Below are 11,674 nucleotides of genomic sequence, written 5' to 3' on the forward strand. Positions count from 1 at the left end.
CCCACGTTTCCTGCAATTATCACCGGGCAACAGGGTACCCACGGTTCCAGCAATGATCACCGGGCACCAGGGTACCCACGGTTCCAGCAATGATCACCGGGCTCCAGGGTACCAACTCTTCAGGCAATTATCACCGGGCACGAGGGTACCCCTGGTTCCAGCAATGATCACCAGGCTCCAGGGTACCCACGGTTCCAGCAATGATCACCGGGCACCAGGGTACCAACGGTTCCAGCAATGATCACCGGGCACCAGAGTACCCACGGTTCCAGCAAAGATCACCAGGCACCAGGGTACCCACGGTTCCAGCAATGATCACCGGGCACCAGGGTACGCACGGTTCCAGCAATGATCACCAGGCACCAGGGTACCCACGGTTCCTGCAATGATCACCGGGCACCAGGGTACCCACGGTTCCAGCAATGATCACCAGGCACCAGGGTACCCACGGTTCCAGCAATGATTACCGGGCAACAGGGTACCCACGGTTCCTGCAATGATCACCGGGCACCAGGGTACCCACGGTTCCAGCAATGATCACCAGGCACCAGGGTACCCACGGTTCCAGCAATGATTACCGGGCACCAGGGTACCCAAGGTTCCAGCAATGATCACCAGGCACCAGGGTACCCACGGTTCCAGCAATGATCACCGGGCACCAGGGTACCCACGGTTCCAGCAATGATCACCAGGCACCAGGGTACCCACGGTTCCTGCAATGATCACCGGGCACCAGGGTACCCACGGTTCCAGCAATGATCACCAGGCAACAGGGTAACCACGGTACCAGCCATAATCACCGGGCACCAGGGTACCCACGGTTCCAGCAATCATCACCGGGCACCAGGGTACCCACAGTTCCAGCAATGATCACCGGGCACCAGGGTACCCACGGTTCCAGCATTTATCACCGGGCACCAGGGTACCAACGGTTCCAGCAATGATCACCGGGCTCCAGGGTACCAACTCTTCAGGCAATTATCACCGGGCACGAGGGTACCCATGGTTCCAGCAATGATCACCAGGCTCCAGGGTACCCACGGTTCCAGCAATGATCACCGGGCACCAGGGTACCCACGGTTCCAGCAATGATCACCGGGCACCAGAGTACCCACGGTTCCAGCAATGATCACCAGGCACCAGGGTACCCACGGTTCCAGCAATGATCACCGGGCACCAGGGTACCCACGGTTCCAGCAATGATCACCTGGGACCAGGGTACCCACGGTTCCAGCAAAGATCACCAGGGACCTGGGCAGCCACGGTTCCAGGAATGATCACCAGGGACCAGGGTAGTCCCGGTTCCAGCAATGATCACCGGGCACCAGGGTACCCACGGTTCCAGCATTGGACACCGGGCACCAGGGTACCCACTGTTCCAGCAATGATCACCAGGCAACAGGGTAACCACGGTTCCAGCAATGATCAGCGAGCACTAGGGTACCCACGGTTGCAGCAAAGTTCATCGGGCACCAGGGTACCCACGGTTCCAGCAATGATCACCAGTGACCAGGGTACCCACTGTTCCAGCAATGATCACCTGGGACCAGGGTACCCACGGTTCCAGCAAAGATCACCAGGGACCTGGGCACCCACGGTTCCAGGAATGATCACCAGGGACCAGGGTAGCCACGGTTCCAGCAATGATCACCGGGCACCAGGGTACCCAGGGTTCCAGCATTGGACACCGGGCACCAGGGTACCCACTGTTCCAGCAATGATCACCAGGCAACAGTGTAACCACGGTTCCAGCAATGATCAGCGAGCACTAGGGTACCAACGGTTCCAGCAATGATCACCAGGCACCAGGGTAACCACGATTCCAGCAATGATCTCCAGGCACCAGGGTAACAATGTTTCCATCAATGAATACCGGACACCAGGGTACCCACTATTCCGGCAATGATCACCAGGCACCAGGGTACTCACGGTTCCAGCAATGGTCACCAGGGACCAGGCTACCCACGGTTCCAGCAATGGTCACCAGGGACCAGGGTACCCACGGTTCCAGCAATGATCACCGGGCACCAGGGTACCCACAGTTCCGGCAATGATCACCAGGCACCAGGGTACCCACGGTTCCAGCAATGATCACCAGGGACCAGGGTACCCACGGTTCCAGCAATGATCATCTGGGACCAGGGTTCCCACGGTTCCAGCAATGATCACCGGGCACCAGGGTACCCACGTTTCCAGCAATGATCACCGTGCACCAGATTACCCACGGTGCCAGCAATGATCACCGGGCACCAAGGTACCCACGTTTCCAGCAATGATCACCGGGCACCAGATTACCCACAGTGCCAGCAATGATCACCGAGCACCAGGGTACCCACGGTTCCTGCAATGATCACCGGGCACCAGGGTACCCACGGTTCCAGCAATGATCACCGGGCACCAGGGTACCCACGGTTCCAGCAATGATCACTGGGCTCCAGGGTACCCACTGTTCCGGCAATGATCACCGGGCATCAGGGTACCCACGGTTCCGGCAGTGATCACCAGGCTCCAGGGTAACCACGGTTCCAGCACTGCTCACCAGGGACCAGGGTACCCACGGTTCCAGCAATAATCAGCGAGCACTAGGGTACCTACGGTTCCAGCAATGATCACCGGGCACCAGGGTACCCACGGTTCCAGCAATGATAACCAGGCACCAGGATACCCGCGGTTCCAGCAATGATCACCAGGCACCAGGGTACCCACGGTTCCAGCAAAGATCACCGGGCACAAGGGTACCCACAGTTCCAGCAATCTTCACCGGGCACCAGGATACCCACGGTTCCAGCAATGATCATCGGAGACCAGAGTACCCACGGTTCCAGCAGTGATCACCGGGCTCCAGGGTACCCACGGTTCCAGCAACGATCACCAGGCAACAGGGTAACCACGGTTCCAGCAAAGATCACCAGGCACCAGGGTACCCACGGTTCCAGCAATGATCGCCGGGCACCAGGGTACCCACGGTTCCAGCAATGATCACCAGGCACCAGGGTACCCGCGGTTCCAGCAATGATCACCAGGCACCAGGGTACCTATGTTCTAGCAATGATCACAAGGCACCAGGGTACCCACGGTTCCAGCAAAGATCACCGGGCACAAGGGTACCCTCAGTTCCAGCAATCTTCACCGGACACCAGGATACCCACGGTTCCAGCAATGATCATCGGAGACCAGGGTACCCACGGTTCCAGCAGTGATCACCGGGCTCCAGGGTACCCACGGTTCCAGCAATAATCTCCAGGCACCAGGGTACCCACGGTTCCAGAAATGCTCACAGGGCACCAGGGTACGCACGGTTCCAGCAATGATCACCAGGCACCAGGGTACCCACGGTTCCCGGAATGATCACCAGGGATCAGGGTACCCACGGTTCCATCAATGATCACCAGGCACCAGGGCACCCACGGTTCCAGCAATGATCACCAGGCACAAGGGTACCCACGGTTACAGCAATGTTCATCGGGCACCAGGTTACCCACGGTTCCAGCAATGATCATCGGGCACCAGGGTACCCACGGTTCCAGCAATGATCACCAGTGACCAGGGTACCCACGGTTCCAGAAATGATCACCTGGGACCAGGGTACCCATGGTTCCAGCAATGATCACCGGGCACCAGGGTACCCACGGTTCCAGCATTGGACACCGGGCAGCAGGGTACCCACTGTTCCAGCAATGATCACCAGGCAACAGGGTAACCACGGTTCCAGCAATGATCACCAGGCACCAGGGTAACCACGTTTCCAGCAATGATCACCGGGCACCAGGGTACCCACCGTTCCAGCAATGATCACCGGGCACCAGGGTACCCACGGTTCCAGCAAAGATCACCAGGCACCAGGGTACCCACGGTTCCAGCAATGATCACCGGGCACCAGGGTACCCACGGTTCCAGCAATGATCACCAGGCACCAGGGTACCCACGGTTCCAGCAATGATTACCGGGCACCAGGGTACCCACGGTTCCAGCAATGATCACCAGGCACCAGGGTACCCACGGTTCCAGCAATGATCACCGGGCACCAGGGTACCCACGGTTCCAGCAATGATCACCAGGCACCAGGGTACCCACGGTTCCTGCAATGATCACCGGGCACCAGGGTACCCACGGTTCCAGCAATGATCACCAGGCAACAGGGTAACCACGGTACCAGCCATAATCACCGGGCACCAGGGTACCCACGGTCCCAGCAATCATCACCGGGCACCAGGGTACCCACAGTTCCAGCAATGATCACCGGGCACCAGGGTACCCACGGTTCCAGCATTTATCACCGGGCACCAGGGTACCCACGGTTCCAGCAATGATCACCGGGCTCCAGGGTACCAACTCTTCAGGCAATTATCACCGGGCACGAGGGTACCCATGGTTCCAGCAATGATCACCAGGCTCCAGGGTACCCACGGTTGCAGCAATGATCACCGGGCACCAGGGTACCCACGGTTCCAGCAATGATCACCGGGCACCAGAGTACCCACGGTTCCAGCAATGATCACCAGGCACCAGGGTACCCACGGTTCCAGCAATGATCACCGGGCACCAGGGTACCCACGGTTCCAGCAATGATCACCAGGCACCAGGGTACCCACGGTTCCTGCAATGATCACAGGGCACCAGGGTACCCACGGTTCCAGCAATGATCACCAGGCACCAGGGTACCCACGGTTCCAGCAATGATCACCGGGCAACAGGGTACCCACGGTTCCAGCATTTATCACCGGGCACCAGGGTACCCACGGTTCCAGCAATGATCACCAGGCAACAGGGTAATCACGGTTCCAGCAATAATCACCGGGCACCAGGGTACCCACGGTTCCAGCAATCATCACCGGGCACCAGAGTACCCACGGTTCCAGCAAAGATCACCAGGCAACAGGGTAACCACGGTTCCAGCAAAGATCACCAGGCACCAGGGTACCCACGGTTCCAGCAATGATCACCGGGCACCAGGGTACCCACGGTTCCAGCAATGATCACCGCCACCAGGGTACCCACGTTTCCAGCAATAATCAGCGAGCACTAGGGTACCTACGGTTTCAGCAATGATCACCGGGCACCAGGGTACCCACGGTTCCAGCAATGATCACGAGGCACCAGGATACCCGCGATTCCAGCAATGATCACCAGGCACCAGGGTACCGATGTTCTAGCAATGTTCACCACGCACCAGGGTACCCAGGGTTCCAGCAATGATCACCGGGCCCCAGGTTCCCACGGTTCCAGCAATGATCACAAGGGACCAGGGTACACATGGTTCCAGCATTGCTCACTGGGACCAGGGTACCAACGGTTCCAGCAATGATCACAAGGGACGAGGGTACCCTAGGTTCCAGCATTGCTCACCGGGCACCGGGGTACCAACGGTTCCAGCAATGATCACAAGGGACCAGGGTACCCACGGTTCCAGCATTGCTCACCGGGCACCAGGGTACCAACGGTTCCAGCAATGATAACCAGGCACCAGGGTACCCACGGTTCCAGCAATGTTCACCGGGCACCAGGATTCCCACGGATCCAGCAATGATCATTGGAGACCAGGGTACCCACGGTTCCAGCAATCATCACAGGGCTCCAGGGTACCCACGGTTCCAGCAGAAATCTCCAGGCACCAGGGTACCCACGGCTCCAGAAATGCTCACAGTGCACCAGGGTACGCACGGTTCCAGCAATGATCACCAGGCACCAGGGTACCCACGGTTCCAGCAATGATCACCAGGGATCAGGGTACCCACGGTTCCAGCAATGATCACCAGGCACCAGGGCACCCACGGTTCCAGCAATGATCACCAGGCACAAGGGTACCCACGGTTCCAGCAATGTTCATCGGGCACCAGGGTACCCACGGTTCCAGCAATGATCACCAGTGACCAGGGTACCCACTGTTCCAGCAATGATCACCTGGGACCAGGGTACCCACGGTTCCAGCAAAGATCACCAGGGACCTGGGCACCCACGGTTCCAGGAATGATCACCAGGGACCAGGGTAGCCACGGTTCCAGCAATGATCACCGGGCACCAGGGTACCCACGGTTCCAGCATTGGACACCGGGCACCAGGGTACCCACTGTTCCAGCAATGATCACCAGGCAACAGGGTATCCACGGTTCCAGCAATGATCAGCGAGCACTAGGGTACCAACGGTTCCAGCAATGATCACCGGGCACCAGGGTAACCACTATTCCGGCAATGATCACCAGGCACCAGGGTACTCACGGTTCCAGCAATGGTCACCAGGGACCAGGCTACCCACGGTTCCAGCAATGGTCACCAGGGACCAGGGTACCCACGGTTCCAGCAATGATCACCGGGCACCAGGTTACCCACTGTTCCGGCAATGATCACCAGGCACCAGGGTACCCACGGTTCCAGCAATGATCACCAGGGACCAGGGTACCCACGGTTCCAGCAATGATCATCTGGGACCAGGGTTCCCACGGTTCCAGCAATGATCACCGGGCACCAGGGTACCCACGTTTCCAGCAATGATCACCGGGCACCAGATTACCCACGGTGCCAGCAATGATCACCGGGCACCAAGGTACCCACGTTTCCAGCAATGATCACCGGGCACCAGATTACCCACAGTGCCAGCAATGATCACCGGGCACCAGGGTACCCACGGTTCCAGCAATGATCACCGGGCACCAGGGTAACCATGGCTCCAGCAATGATCACCGGGCACCAGATTACCCACGGTGCCAACAATGATCACCGGACACCAGATTACCCACGGTGCCAGCAATGATCACCGGGCACCAGGGTACCCACGTTTCCAGCAATGATCACCGGGCACCAGATTACCCACGGTGCCAGCAAGGATCACCGGGCACCAGGGTACCCACGGTGCCAGCAATGATCACCGGGCACCGACGTACCCACGTTTCCAGCAATGATCACCGGGCACCAAGGTACCCACGTTTCCAGCAATGATCACCGGGCACCAGATTACCCAAGGTGCCAGCAATGATCACCAGGCACCAGGGTACCCATGGCTCCAGCAATGATCACCGGGCACCAGGGTACCCACGCTGCCAGCAATAATCACCGGGCACCGACGTACCCACGTTTCCAGCAATAATCACCGGGCACCAGAATACCCATGGTGCCAGCAATGATCACCGGGCACCAAGGTACCCACGTTTCATCAATGATCACCGGGCACCAGATTACCCAAGGTGCCAGCAATGATCACCGGGCACCAGGGTACCCACGGATCCAGCAATGATCACCGGGCACCAGGGTACCCACGTTCTAGCAATGATCACCGATCACAAGGGTACTCACAGTTCCAGCAATGAACACCAGGCACCAGGGTACACACGGTTCCAGCAATGATCACCGGGCACTAGGTTACCCACGGTTCCAGAAATAATCACAGGGCACCAGGGTACCCACGGATCCAGAAATGATCACAGGGCACCTGGGTACCCGCAGTTCCAGCAATGATCACCAGGGACCAGGGTACCTGCAGTTCCAGCAATGATCACCAGGCACCAGGGTACCCACAGTTCCGGCAATGATCACTGGGCACCAGGGTATCCACGGTTCCAGCAATGATCACCGGGCACCAGATTACCCAAGGTGCCAGCAATGATCACCGGGCACCAGGGTACCCACGGATCCAGCAATGATCACCGGGCACCAGGGTACCCACGTTCTAGCAATGATCAACGATCACAAGGGTACTCACAGTTCCAGCAATGAACACCAGGCACCAGGGTACACACGGTTCCCGCAATGATCACCGGGCACTAGGTTACCCACGGTTCCAGAAATGATCACAGGGCACCAGGGTACCCACGGATCCAGAAATGATCACAGGGCACCAGGGTACCCGCAGTTCCAGCAATGATCACCAGGGACCAGGGTACCCGCAGTTCCAGCAATGATCACCAGGCACCAGGGTACCCACAGTTCCAGCAATGATCACTGGGCACCAGGGTATCCACGGTTCCAGCAATGATCACCGGGCACCAGGATACCCACGGTTCCAGCAATGATCACCAGGGAGCAGGGTACGCACTGTTCCAGCATTGGTCACCGGGCACCAGGGTACCCACGGTTCCAGCAATGATCACCAGGCACCAGGGTACCCACGGTTCCAGCAATGATCACCGGGCACCAGGGTACCCACGGTTCCAGCAATGATCACTGGGCACCAGGGTACCCACGGTTCCAGCAATGATCAGAGGGCAACAGGGTACCCACGGTTCCAGCAGTGGTCACCGGGCACCAGGTTACCCACGGTTCCAGCAATGATCACAGTGCACCAGGGTACCCACGGTTCCAGCATTGGTCACAGGGCACCAGGGTACCCACTGTTCCGGCAATGATCACCAGGCACCAGGGTACCCACGTTTCCAGCAATGATCACCAGTGACCAGGGTACCCACGGTTCCAGCAATGATCACCAGGCACCAGGGTACGCACGGTTCCAGCAATGCTCACCAGGCACCAGGGTACCCACGGTTCCAGCAATGATCACTGGGCACCAGGGTACCCACGGTTCCAGCAATGATCAACAGGGACCCGGGCACCCACGGTTCCAGCAATGATCACCAGGGACCAGGGTACCCACGGTTCCAGCAATGATCACCGGGCACCAGGGTACCCATGGTTCCAGCAATGATCGCCAGGCTCCAGGGTACCCACGGTTCCAGCAATGATCACCGGGCACCAGGGTACCCACGGTTCCAGCAATGATCACCGGGCACCAGGGTACCCACGGTTCCAGCAAAGATCACCGGGCACCAGGGTACCCACGGTTCCAGCAATGATCACCAGGCACCAGGATACCCGCGGTTCCAGCAATGATCACCAGGTACCAGGGTACCTATGTTCTAGCAATGATCACAAGGCACCAGGGTGCCCACGGTTCCAGCAAAGATCACCGGGCACAAGGGTACCCACAGTTCCAGCAATCTTCACCGGGCACCAGGATACCCACGGTTCCAGCAATGATCATCGGAGACCAGGGTACCCACGGTTCCAGCAGTGATCACCGGGCTCCAGGGTACCCACGGTTCCAGCAACGATCACCAGGCAACAGGGTAACCACGGTTCCAGCAAAGATCACCAGGCACCAGGGTACCCACGGTTCCAGCAATGATCGCCGGGCACCAGGGTACCCACGGTTCCAGCAATGATCACCAGGCACCAGGGTACCCACGGTTCCTGCAATGATCACCGGGCACCAGGGTACCCACGGTTCCAGCAATGATCACCGGGCACCAGGGTACCCACGGTTCCAGCAATGATCACTGGGCTCCAGGGTACCCACTGTTCCGGCAATGATCACCGGGCACCAGGGTACCCACGGTTCCGGCAGTGATAACCAGGCTCCAGGGTAACCACGGTTCCAGCACTGCTCACCAGGGACCAGGGTACCCACGGTTCCAGCAATAATCAGCGAGCACTAGGGTACCTACGGTTCCAGCAATGATCACCGGGCACCAGGGTACCCACGGTTCCAGCAATGATCACCAGGCACCAGGATACCCGCGGTTCCAGCAATGATCACCAGGCACCAGGGTACCTATGTTCTAGCAATGATCACAAGGCACCAGGGTACCCACGGTTCCAGCAAAGATCACCGGGCACAAGGGTACCCACAGTTCCAGCAATCTTCACCGGGCACCAGGATACCCACGGTTCCAGCAATGATCATCGGAGACCAGGGTACCCACGGTTCCAGCAGTGATCACCGGGCTCCAGGGTACCCACGGTTCCAGCAATGATCACCAGGGACCCGGGCACCCACGGTTCCAGCAATGATCACCAGGGACCAGGGTACCCACGGTTCCAGCAATGATCACCGGGCACCAGGGTACCCACGGTTCCAGCATTGGACACCGGGCAGCAGGGTACCCACTGTTCCAGCAATGATCACCAGGCAACAGGGTAACCACGGTTCCAGCAATGATCACCAGGCACCAGGGTAACCACGTTTCCAGCAATGATCACCGGGCACCAGGGTACCCACCGTTCCAGCAATGATCACCGGGCACCAGGGTACGCACGGTTCCAGCAATGATCACCAGGCACAAGGGTACCCACGGTTCCAGCAATGATCACCGGGTACCAGGGTACCCACGGTTCCAGCATTGATCACCGGGCACCAGGGTACCCACGTTTCCTGCAATTATCACCGGGCAACAAGGTACCCACGGTTCCAGCAATGATCACCGGGCACCAGGGTACCCACGGTTCCAGCAATGATCACCGAGCTCCAGGGTACCAACTCTTCAGGCAATTATCACCGGGCACGAGGGTACCCATGGTTCCAGCAATGATCACCAGGCTCCAGGGTACCCACGGGTCCAGCAATGATCACCGGGCACCAGGGTACCCACGGTTCCAGCAATGATCACCGGGCACCAGAGTACCCACGGTTCCAGCAAAGATCACCAGGCACCAGGGTACCCACGGTTCCAGCAATGATCACCGGGCACCAGGGTACCCACGGTTCCAGCAATGATCACCAGGCACCAGGGTACCCACGGTTCCTGCAATGATCACCGGGCACCAGGGTACCCACGGTTACAGCAATGATCACCAGGCACCAGGGTACCCACGGTTCCAGCAATGATCACCGGGCAACAGGGTACCCACGGTTCCAGCATTTATCACCGGGCACCAGGGTACCCACGGTTCCAGCAATGATCACCAGGCAACAGGGTAACCACGGTTCCAGCAAAAATCACCGGGCACCAGGGTACCCACGGTTCCAGCAATCATCACCGGGCACCAGAGTACCCACGGTTCCAGCAACGATCACCAGGCAACAGGGTAACCACGGTTCCAGCAAAGATCACCAGGCACCAGGGTACCCACGGTTCCAGCAATGATCGCCGGGCACCAGGGTACCCACGGTTCCAGCAATGATCACCAGGCAGCTGGGTACCCACGGTTCCTGCAATGATCACCGGGCACCAGGGTACCCACGGTTCCAGCAATGATCACCGGGCACCAGGGTACCCACGTTTCCAGCAATAATCAGCGAGCACTAGGGTACCTACGGTTTCAGCAATGATCACCGGGCACCAGGGAACCCACGGTTCCAGCAATGATCACGAGGCACCAGGATACCCGCGATTCCAGCAATGATCACCAGGCACCAGGGTACCGATGTTCTAGCAATGATCACCACGCACCAGGTTACCCAGGGTTCCAGCAATGATCACCGGGCCCCAGGTTACCACGGTTCCAGCAATGATCACAAGGGACCAGGGTACACCTGGTTCCAGCATTGCTCACCGGGACCAGGGTACCAACGGTTCCAGCAATGATCACAAGGGACGAGGGTACCCTAGTTTCCAGCATTGCTCACCGGGCACCGGGGTACCAACGGTTCCAGCAATGATCACAAGGGACCAGGGTACCCACGGTTCCAGCATTGCTCACCGGGCACCAGGGTACCAACGGTTCCAGCAATGATCACCAGGCACCAGGGTACCCACGGTTCCAGCAATGTTCACCGGGCACCAGGATTCCCAGGGTTCCAGCAATGATCATTGGATACCAGGGTACCCACGGTTCCAGCAATCATCACAGTGCTCCAGGGTACCCACGGTTCCAGCAGAAATCTCCAGGCACCAGGGTACCCACGGCTCCAGAAATGCTCACAGGGCACCAGGGTACGCACGGTTCCAGCAATGATCACCAGGCACCA

The sequence above is a fragment of the Hemitrygon akajei genome, chromosome 14 (genome assembly GCF_048418815.1).
Source record: "Hemitrygon akajei chromosome 14, sHemAka1.3, whole genome shotgun sequence".
In the NCBI taxonomy this organism is placed as follows: domain Eukaryota; kingdom Metazoa; phylum Chordata; class Chondrichthyes; order Myliobatiformes; family Dasyatidae; genus Hemitrygon; species Hemitrygon akajei.